This window comes from Clupea harengus, chromosome 7, assembly GCF_900700415.2.
Source record: "Clupea harengus chromosome 7, Ch_v2.0.2, whole genome shotgun sequence".
Classification (NCBI taxonomy): domain Eukaryota; kingdom Metazoa; phylum Chordata; class Actinopteri; order Clupeiformes; family Clupeidae; genus Clupea; species Clupea harengus.
Genome location: NC_045158.1, coordinates 9131131 through 9141897, shown reverse-complemented (window position 1 = coordinate 9141897; position 10767 = coordinate 9131131). Strand labels below are relative to the sequence as shown.

At 47.4% G+C, this 10767-nt stretch overlaps 1 protein-coding gene across 1 annotated transcript in view; it reads right to left on the bottom strand.

Annotated features, from left to right (window-relative positions):
* Positions 1-10069, bottom strand: part of sema4c (sema domain, immunoglobulin domain (Ig), transmembrane domain (TM) and short cytoplasmic domain, (semaphorin) 4C) — a 44450-nt gene extending 34381 nt beyond the window's left edge. The window contains exon 1 of the mRNA XM_012815896.2: positions 9517-10069. The gene's annotated coding sequence lies outside the window, so the exon portion shown is untranslated. The remainder of the gene's footprint in view (positions 1-9516) is intronic.
* Between the last annotated feature and the right edge of the window lie 698 nt (positions 10070-10767).

Sequence of the window (10767 nt, the reverse complement as noted above, 5' to 3'; positions counted from 1 at the left end):
AGATATGTGAGGGCCAGATCGAGTGGGGTTGGTTATTACTGTGAGCCAAATAAAGGATTAAGCTGAAGTGCCTTCTGTTTTTTTGCCGCTTTGTTTTTGGAAATAGGGAAAAAGATGAAATTCACATTTTCCGTGGCCACGGTAGCAAGACGAGACGGGTGAGTGGCGAGAGGCGGCAGCCGAGGTGGCGCGGCAGACACACACACACACACACACACACACACACAAAAACGCTCATACACCCACACACACACAGCGAGACTGCGGAGAGACTCTTTATAAAGAGTGGGGAGCTGTGGCTCAGAGATGGCCTGTGTCTGTGTGCCACCAGCCAAACACAACAAAGGCCCCATCACACACAAACCCTGACCTGCTGCTCACCTGCACCTGTGACTCCACACAGGCAGAATGAGAGCGGGGGAGAGAGAAAACAAAGTGTGAAAGAAAGAAAGAAAAAGAGTCGGCAGGGAGTGATAACACAGAGAATGAGGGAAAAATACCAATATCTGAGAGGCCAAAAGAAAGAGAAAGACTGAGACAATAAAGGATCCGTCAGATGTGATAGAGAAGAAGAGAGGGATGAGAGAAGGGAGAGAGAGAGAGAGACGGGTGGCCACATTGCCACATTCTCCGCTATGCCAATAAATCAATAAATCAGTTCCAATTACATCTGCGCGGGGCTCACACACTAAATCATTCCATCATTCTGTCTTTATCTGGCCCTAAGAGACAACAAACCACCGCCTCAGGTGAGCCGACACTGCCAACAGCTTAGTTCTGTGTGTGTGTCTGTGTGTGTGTGTGTGTATGTGTGTGTGCACACTGTATGCGTTTGTGTTTGTTTGGTTGTGTGTGTGTGTGTGTGTGTGTACTGTACAGTACAGTACAGTTCACTAAATGCCTTGTGTCTCTGGTGTTCATGGAAAGACGCCTTGCGGTCTCCTTGCCTGCTGTCTTTGTGACTCAGTCCTGCGGTGAGTAGAATCACCGTTTCACAAACGACACACATGAACACACACACACACACACACACACACACACACACACACTGAGAACAAAAAAACTGAAACCACCTCACACATAAACTTGTCATGACTAAACTGCAGGCAGCTGTGTGGCACTCAGAGAAGAGAGGAGAAGAGAAGAGAAGAGAAGAGAGGAGTCACAAAAACAATGCGAGGAGTCATTTTAAAACCTGGTGCACAGCCGCCTCTGTGAGGAACCCGCTGCATGGCTAATATGCGTTACAGTGGGCGTCAGGAAAGCAATTAGTTGATTCAGATGGAACAGAAGATTTAAGTGCACGAGGGAGACAAGCACAAAGCGCCGCTCTTCATAAACAACAAAGCACCAACAAATGACCGGAGCCCCGTCACAAGTACGCCAAGTGCGCAGACAATACGGCATTGTTAATAAGGAGAGGAGAGTAAACCACATCAGAGTGTGGAACACACACACACACACACACACACACACACAATCTGCAGAACAAAGTAGATGCCCATACAGCAGTGAATGGCGTATCTAAACACACACACACACACGCACACACACATACATAAACACGCACACACACACACACACAGACGGGTACACATTAAAATGCATATGCATATGCACAATGGGCCCCACCCATGGCAATCCAGCAGTGAGGTTGACAGCCTTCCACACAAACATGTATACAAAATACCAGGACACACACAGATACACACACACACACTATACTTAGAGGCACACATAATGTAGATGCGCACACACTCACACAAATAGCCACACAGTCACACACACACACTACACTTAGAGGCACACACAATGTGCCTATACACTCCCACACAAATAGCCATACAGTCACACACACACACACACGCACACACACACACATACCAATTTAATTAAAAAGCAATTAATTAAATAAGTGCACTCACGAAGGGAAACAGAGACACAAATGTGAGGAATTTCACGCTGGCATATTAATCCCGGTGTGAGAATGGACGTGGTACTGGGGGAGCGGAAGAATGGGCATTTTAAAAGCCAGGACTAAATGAATGCACTCACTTTAACAGGTCTGCCCCCCCGCCTCTCAATTCCCCACACCACAGACAGGGAAAAAAACAAAGGGAGAGAGAGGGGGGGGGGGATAGAAGAAAATGGAGGGAGGTAGAGATTGTTATTAGTTTATAGCCATCATCAGTCTTTTTTCATTCTCTCTTCCTTGTGGGTGCTTCAGCAACACGAATGTGCTCACTCTGCCATGGCAAAAACGCTTATTCGTAATCTGAGAGAGGAAAACAGACCCGGGTGAGAGAGAGAGAGAGAGAGGGAGGGAGGGAGGGAGGGAGGGGGGTGTAAGGGAGAAGGGAAAGCAGGAGACAGGAGACGGAAAAGAGGGACTGAAAAGCCTAGAAGAGGAGACGAGACGAGACGGAACTAAACGATACGGGAGAGATGGAGGGTAGTGAGCTTCGAGACACATCCTTCTCTGTCTCAGCATTTCTCCTCTCCCGGTCCTTGTCCCTTCTTCCCCTGCTTCTCCTTAGAGAGACACCTGATTGATTCCGTGAAGCGTGGAGACACCAGGCTTAAGCGATGGTATGTGTATGTGTATATGTAAGAGGGTGGGGTGGGGTGGGGTGCAGGGGGGCACAGACAACAGCATCTCTCCCACCGACTGCAACAGCTCTGCCCAGGGCAGGAGGGCTCCACTGACAAAAGAGAGCCATAATAAAACCAGTTTGCCTTTCTCTGGCTGCTATTTTTTCTCTCTCTCTCTCTTTTCAAATGGGACTTTGCTTAATAGGCACAAAAATAAGCTTCTAGATAAACTGTTCCATATGCTGCTCATGAGTTTGTGTGTGTGTGTGTGTGTGTGAGAGAGAGAGGGAGGGAGGAAGGGGGAGAGGTGAGGGAGGGAGGAGGGGGGATGTGAAGGGGGCAAGAGGAGACGAAAAAAAAGCAGCCGGCACGTGGAGAAGGTCTATTACAAATACACAAGGGCGCACGGAGAGGGGATTGAGTGTAGAAAGAGACTTTCAGGAAGAGAGAGAAAGAGAGAGAGAGAAAGAGAGAGAGAGAGAGAGAGAGCCTGTTGGAGACAGAGGATTTTGCTGTGTGTATGGTCCTGCTTTATCTCTCTTAGGTTATGGGTTTTGGTGTTCTCTTTCTCTCTTCTTCTGTTCCTCCTCTCTCCCGCTTGTCTGCCCTTTATCTGTCAGCCTTTCTGCTTGACATAGCCTCTCAGATTTTAGCTTGACTCTCCAATCTATCTGTCTTCTTTCTCTCTCTCCTTTTTTCTGCATGTATGCCTTCACCACTCGCTCTACCTCTCTCTCCCTCCCTCCCTCCCTCCCTCCATCTGAGACAGACCGAGTGCAGCGGGCTGGAAGAGAGCGGCAGGGGGTCTGGCGAGTGCAGCCGGCAGGGGTCAGAGGTCGTGCTGCTACAGGGGGGCGGTGGCGGGCTGGGGTGTGGTGCAGCGTGATGGGGTGAAAACAGTCACTCTTTTTTTTGGGTCCTGGGCCTCAACACTGCCACCAGCCCAACGGCCCCATCAACAGGCCCGCCATTGTACACGGCCCAGCCCTAACCAGGCTGCTGCTAATGGTGCCAGAGCTCCACGCAGGCAGTTCAGCCTCCCGCTGACTCAAACAGAAAGAAGAACCGCAGAGAGAAAGAGATGGAGAGATGAAGAAAGAGAGTTACGGTAGATAGACACGGAGAGGGGCAGAATGATGTAGGGATAACAGGATCATAGCATATGGAAAAGACAGGAAAGGAAAAGATGAGGGGAAAATTGATACATAGATAGATGAATAGATAGAAAAATATATTCATTGATTGATTGATATTGAGAGTGTGAAAATAAAGATATAGATATCGAAGTATTATAGAATCCAGATCTATATAGAACATATCATCTATACAGAAGAAAATAAATAGGGGTGTATGGAGAAAAATATGAAAGATATGGAAAAAGGAATGGAAAGAAAGAGAGGAGAGAGGGGAAGGAGAGAGAGAGAGACGGTGCTAAGCCACACCCAGGAAACATGTTGTCTGAGTGCAGTGGTAGTGGGGAGGCTTTGCTAGCTTTCATGTTTCTCAAGGACGAGACGGTGGAAGTTTTCAGCCTGTTTCCCTCCCCAGGGGGTGGGCATTAGCTCGATTTAAGACCACCTCCTCTTCCCCCTCCCACTGGATCCACTCCAGTGCTCAATGCCCCTCTGGCTAACACTCTTTTTATTGTTGTGTTTTGCTTAATTTTTGCGCACACACTGTGAGCGTACGTGTGTGTGTTTTCATGTATACGTGTGTGTGTGGGGGGGGGGGGGGGGGGGGGGGAGTATTTCTTGCTTGAATTTGATAATATGATGTGAATGCATATGCACTGGCTTGTGTGCTTTTGTGTATGAATATGCATGGGAATGCACTCATTTGCCACAGTGTGTATGCACATGTGTTAGTTTGATAGTGTGTAAAATTGCTTGAATGTGTTCTTTTATGTGTGTGTGTGTGTGTGTGTGTGTATGTGTGTGTGTGTGTTGGTGCGTGCCCCCAGCGTTTCCTGCCGCTATCAGCCAGGCGGCACAGTCACACGGGAAAGCTCTGCGTGTGTGTCTGTGCGCACTGGGAAAACAAAGCCGAGGGAAAAAAAGCTGTAATAAAAACAAACGGTGATGCTCAGCTGGGGGAGAACGCACTGGCCTCCCGCTGCTCATCCGCACGCACCGGCCACCGCAGCAGCCCAGCCCCTGCAGACCCCACCGGAGAACCCATGTAGCGTGAATGCAGTCAAACTCACACACACTCACACACACACACACACACACACATGCATTCAAACACTGATGCGTACACACAAGCACATGCACACATTCAAACACAGAGATGAAAAGACACATACACACACATACAACCACAAACACACACACACACACACACTCTTTCAAACACAGAGACAAAAACACACATACACACACATACAACTACAAACACACACACACACACACACACACACATTCAAACACAGAGACAAAAACACACATACACACACATACAACCACAAACACATACACACACTCCCACTCAAACAAACACAACACTTACCCACAAACACACAGATGCACCCACAGCTTTGTGTGGATGCTACACCGACATGACAACCGCTTCCCCCCCCCCCAAAAAAGGCACAAAAGAAGCTGAGAATCTCTCTGAGCTTTAAAGGACAGATTCTGCTCAGATTTCACAAATTGAGTGAATGATGTCTGCTTTGTCTGAAATGCGCTAATTAAGCTGATGTTCGATAAATAATCAGAGCCTAATTAGAGCGTCACATCTGTTAAGGCCAGGAAAGGAAACACGTCTTCCTTGCCTAACAGTGCTTGGGCACACACATTTTTGCAGCTCCAAACCCTATTTTTTTTTTTGGGGGGGGGACTCTTACATAGAGACTTATTGGCAAACTACTCACACAAAGGAAATCATTGAACAACCAATTTAATCCAATCCAGGTTTCACCTGCTGCAGCAAAGCAAGAAAAGCAAATTTAGGCAATCAAAAGGCTGACCAGGCTGGTAGGGGCACATCTCTGGCTCAGGGGGTAACCAAGCATTTCCCAAACAGCACACATCAACAGACATACACACAGACACTCACACATCTGTAAACATGAGCGAAACGATTGGTTCTTTTTAGGAATACCTTTTCACATTGTGCTGTGTTGTTTCGCAGTAGATTTGCACATTACTGTAGACATGGACTGAAGACTAAGTACAAAAGAAACATACGCATTACATCCAACTGTGTGCATGGCTTTGCTTCATATATGCACAGTGCCCTAACACACCCACGTACCAGTAAACATTCCATCAGTAATCGACACACAGAAAAACACATACATCTTACCTCTTGCTTGTGCACGTATATCCGCACACACACACACACACACACACACACACACACACACACACACACACACACACACACACACACACACACACACACACACACACACACACACACACACACACACACACACACACACAAACACCCAGTTCAAGAAATCACTACACCAGCCTTCAGGGGGGGGACCAGCGAGCAACAGATGGTCGATACTCGTAACAAGCAGGCGGCCTCCACCTTTCCACTGCTCTATATTTTCCATATGTGAGCGCATGTGACAACAACCAAACCAGCAGCATCAGATAGACCGACTAACAGGACTCATTTCAGGCTGAGGTGATTGTTTCCACGCCTCGGCGCTCTGCCTAAAAGCCTTGGGGTGTTCGGGCAACCCCAGGAGACAGTGCTAACACTGTGGGGAGCCCCCTCCATCCATGCAGGCAGAGAAAATAAGACTCCGGGATGGAACCGATGAGAACCGGGAAGCCACCCGGCTCCTTCTGGACAACAGGAGTCCACGGAGTGTGTGTGTGTGTGTGTGTGCACATTAGGGGAGGTTGGTTGGGTGAGTGCATTTCTGCATGTGTCTGTCAGCTGTGGAGAATACATCCACACTTCGCAGCACTGTGTCGATGTGCGATTGGGTGCATTTATGCGTGTGAGTGTGTGTGTGTGTGTGTGTGTGTGTGTGCGCGTGCGTGTGTGTGTGTGCGCGTGTGTGTGTGTGTGTGTGCGTTTCTCTCTCTGGCTCACAGCTGCGCACACATTGCAGTCCCTCTCCGGCACACGCGCATACAGACCTCTGGGAGGATGTGCCAAACAGTGGACAGCTACCCCAGGATCCCCCTCTCCCCCTCTCCCTACAACCCCAGACCCCAGACCCTCCGATCAGTCCCCTCCATCACGCTCTTAAAACCACTCAGGCCTCTCGCATCCCACCTCTCCAACCAGACACCCTGCTGGGTCCATACTAAGCCCAACCCCCTGCTGTCTCAAAACAGACACACACACACACGTGCACGCACACACACACACACACACACACACACACACACACACACACACACACACACACACACACACACACATGCGCACACAGAACAGATGACCCATCTGCCGGAGCTCCTTTTGCACACAAACACACACACACACACACACACACACACACACACAGACAGACACACACACAAACACACACACACACACATAACCTCTGGCTAACTGCGGAAGACCATCACAGACTCAGTCCCATAACAAGCCAAGCTGGTGGATGTGCAAAGGACCTAAAGGAGGACTAGCTCCATCATTACACACAGAGATGGAGGAGAGAGAGAGAGAAACAGAGAGAGAAGAGGGAGAGAGAATGAGAGCGAGAGATGTTGAGAGAGAGGGGGACATGGCGAGAAGTGGAGAGGAACCAGGAGAGAGAGGTGATAAGCTGAGGAAAATGAATTACAGCTGGGAGAATGAGATGGAGGGAACATCTGAGAGAATTGGATAGATGAGAGAGAAAAAGAGAGAGAAAGAGAGAGAGGAGGACTGAGAGGTAGGACAAAGAGACGGAGGGAGAAGGAGAGTGAGACAGAGAGGTAGAGGGAGTGAGAGAGCATGTTGTTAACACAATACTGTATCACCGCCTGGCTCTTGGTCAAGCTCTAATTATGTGTCGAGCATTAAGTAACCACCCCCCCTACACACACACACACACACACACACACACACACACACACACAGCCAGGAAGTTTGGTGAGAACACAGAGCAGATCACTGACTGACCAAAGCCATGCACACATTTCAGACGCCACTCACAACCTGAGATAACACGAACACCGACGCTACACAGCATTGCATAACCCCAAACATGGGGAGGCAGGCACAGAGAGGCAGTGTAGCAGGTGATTAGCTGCCCTACAGCGGATGATGACAGACTGCAGATATTTGCCATAGTGACTATCTGAGCACGCCCGGGCCGGGCCAGGCCGAGCACGGAAGAGCACCCTGGCGCGGCGGCGGTCGCAGCTGAACGCTAACATCTGCTCCCCCTGCTTTGCTCAGGGGGGTCAGCGCTTTCTCCAGCAGCTGCCATGTGCCATGTCATGGGTGCTCTGCTCAGAGCCATGCCTTGCCTCATCCAGCCATTCCAGTCAATGAAGGGGACTAGGGGGGTGGGGGGGTGGTGGTGTGGGGATAGAGGAGGGAGACACATCCACATCGTGAGGGTGTGCCAACACACCTCCCCCGTGTGTGTGCTAGCTGTCCACTTCAGTGTGAGGAAGGATGTGGCTCCATTGTGCGCGCAACAATGAAGAGATCAACCCCAGCAGGAGCCAAATTTGACTCTCAATGGACAGTTTCACATGTGGGCAGAGGAGCTGAGAGAGCTGGCCGTCGCTGTGACTTCCTTCCACCCCAAGTGCCCCAAGTCCATCACACATGCTCGCAGGAAGACCACATTTATGGAGGGGTTATCCTGGTTAGACTGCATTGTAAGATCGGTGGGTTGAGTCTGGTCACAGAAACTTTTCCAATATCACATGCCAGGTTTGGCGCACACACACATACATGCAAACACACACATACACACCCACAGACACACGCACATACACACTAGAAACTTAGAAGCACACATCAACAAAATTGGGAACACAAGTACACACACAATACCCACACAGAGATGGATACTGAATTTAGAAATAGCTGTTTATCTACAGCATTTCTTTACTGGATCCCCAGACACACATACAAAATGACCAATGTCCATTCCCTGAGCGTCAGTCCAGTCTATTTTGTTTCTCTCTCTCCACTGGTCACGCTGTAATTACTGTAATCACCCAGCTGCAGCTAATACTTACTTCATTACCGTTTGAAGAAAGCTAAAAAGAAAACAGGCTGTGTGTTTCATTCAAGTCGCTTTTAGCAGGATTAGCCTACCATAAAGTCAGCTACAAAAATCACAGCTCGTGTAATATCTTCAATCAAGAGGGCCTTTACAAACACAAGCGAGCCCAAATATATGTAATTTCGTCTTTGAGGGAAATATTTAATCTAATCAACAAGGCAGGTCTGTGTCACACTGACAGTTGCAGGTCACATACATATTAATGGGACGAATGTGTGCAGAAAAACAAAATGTATCACTTGCTGTTAACGTGGCACACGTATTTACAGCAATAGTCAGTCTATGCGTTTTGTAGGCTACAGACTAAATGGCGAAAAGGCAAAACATCTGCTCCCCTTTGGTACTTTTGACGTCCAACTGAGTCACCCCAATTTTAATGGTCAATGTATTTTTTAACATCAGTGAGTACTTCTGATTTGCTTCCAACAAACCGCAGTGCGCTACGTTTTAGGCCACATTTTCAAATTGAGATAAACTTTCACCAGACAGATTACTTGGAAAAGGCATATGCAATGAAAAACGGAGAGGGGAAAACTTCAGGAAAGCATACCGCTTTGCAACAGTTGGGGATGTACAACCGACTGACAAGGCTACAGAATCTAGTCAGATGGTTTCTTCATTGCCTCGTCCTCTGTTTTTCGGTTCAATTGGAAAACAAATAAACATCGACTCATAATTTCTCAGAATATAAACAACATTCCAGTTCATATCAACAAACTTACCTTAGTGTAGGTAGTGTAGGTACAGTGCCTACTCGTAGTTGTTACAATGTAATATTCAGGTTGTCAAGTCTTTTAGCACAACCGACTCCGTAAAGCACGGAATATCGGAACGCAGTCTTTTGTCGAGCCTAGTTAAGTCCAAGATGGAATAAAACCTTCATTGATCAAAGTTTCCACATTTTCGAACACAAAAACCATTTAGTCATAGCGTCTTTGTCTCCCCATGGTTTCTTTCAAAACAACGAGGAATCGAGAAAGATGCTGGTGTCAGTTTACATAGCAGAACTCTCTCAGTTAACTCCCCTCGTCAGGTTTTGCCGCTGGAGAGCGCATATAGGATATACATATGATCCAGGTTGACTCTTACATTCGCATGCGCTCAGAAATATCTCCAAAATCCCGGTGCGTTAGAATGGTTCTACGCAAATTTAAAACCGATAGAATAGGACACGGGCTTGGCGTGGCGCTGGAGAGCCTGTGAAATGTAAACTACTTTCGTTACACTGCAGTGAGCTGCACTCCCCGTGATGAGTATCGCTGTACGTACTAGGGCCAGACCAATACAAAGGCATATCCCCGCCCATACCCCCCTGTCCGGTACCGGCCAACGGGTGCAATCTGATTATCTATGATTTCATTTCAGGAGATTGCATAATTTTAATAATGGTGATGTCAATAACAACAACACTCACATTGACTATTCTGTTAACTGCCATAATATTGTAAGTAGCCCAGGGTTGCAAAGGTATGTGAGAGCCAGCGCTTTTAATGGTGATATAAATAAGGGTGCATGGCATAAACAGAAATCCTTAGTCTGCTGAAATACAAGTAAACAACAAGATGTGGAGTTATGATTCAAGATTAGGAGGAAAGATTATGAGGGAGACATTCACCCTTTAAATAATCCTAAAAGATTTCAGCACAGTTGGATTAGAAGGGATTGGTGCTAAAAAAAATTTAACTCTTGACCATAGCTGTCTTGTATGTGTAAGACCACTGTTTAAAATTCATATGAATGCTGAAAATGAAACTATGCTTAATATACTGTAGCAAGCTGATTATTCAAAGATGATATGATGACATCATTTTTTTTCATAGCCCATAATAATCCAGGGGAGTGACCTATATTATTTATGTTCAAAACAATATAGAAGTCTGAGCAGACAAGAGTGGAAGATTGCAACAGAAATGTCTTTTGTTCCCCCTTAATGTCACTAATCCACCAATCTAATCGGATAAAATGAGCATCGC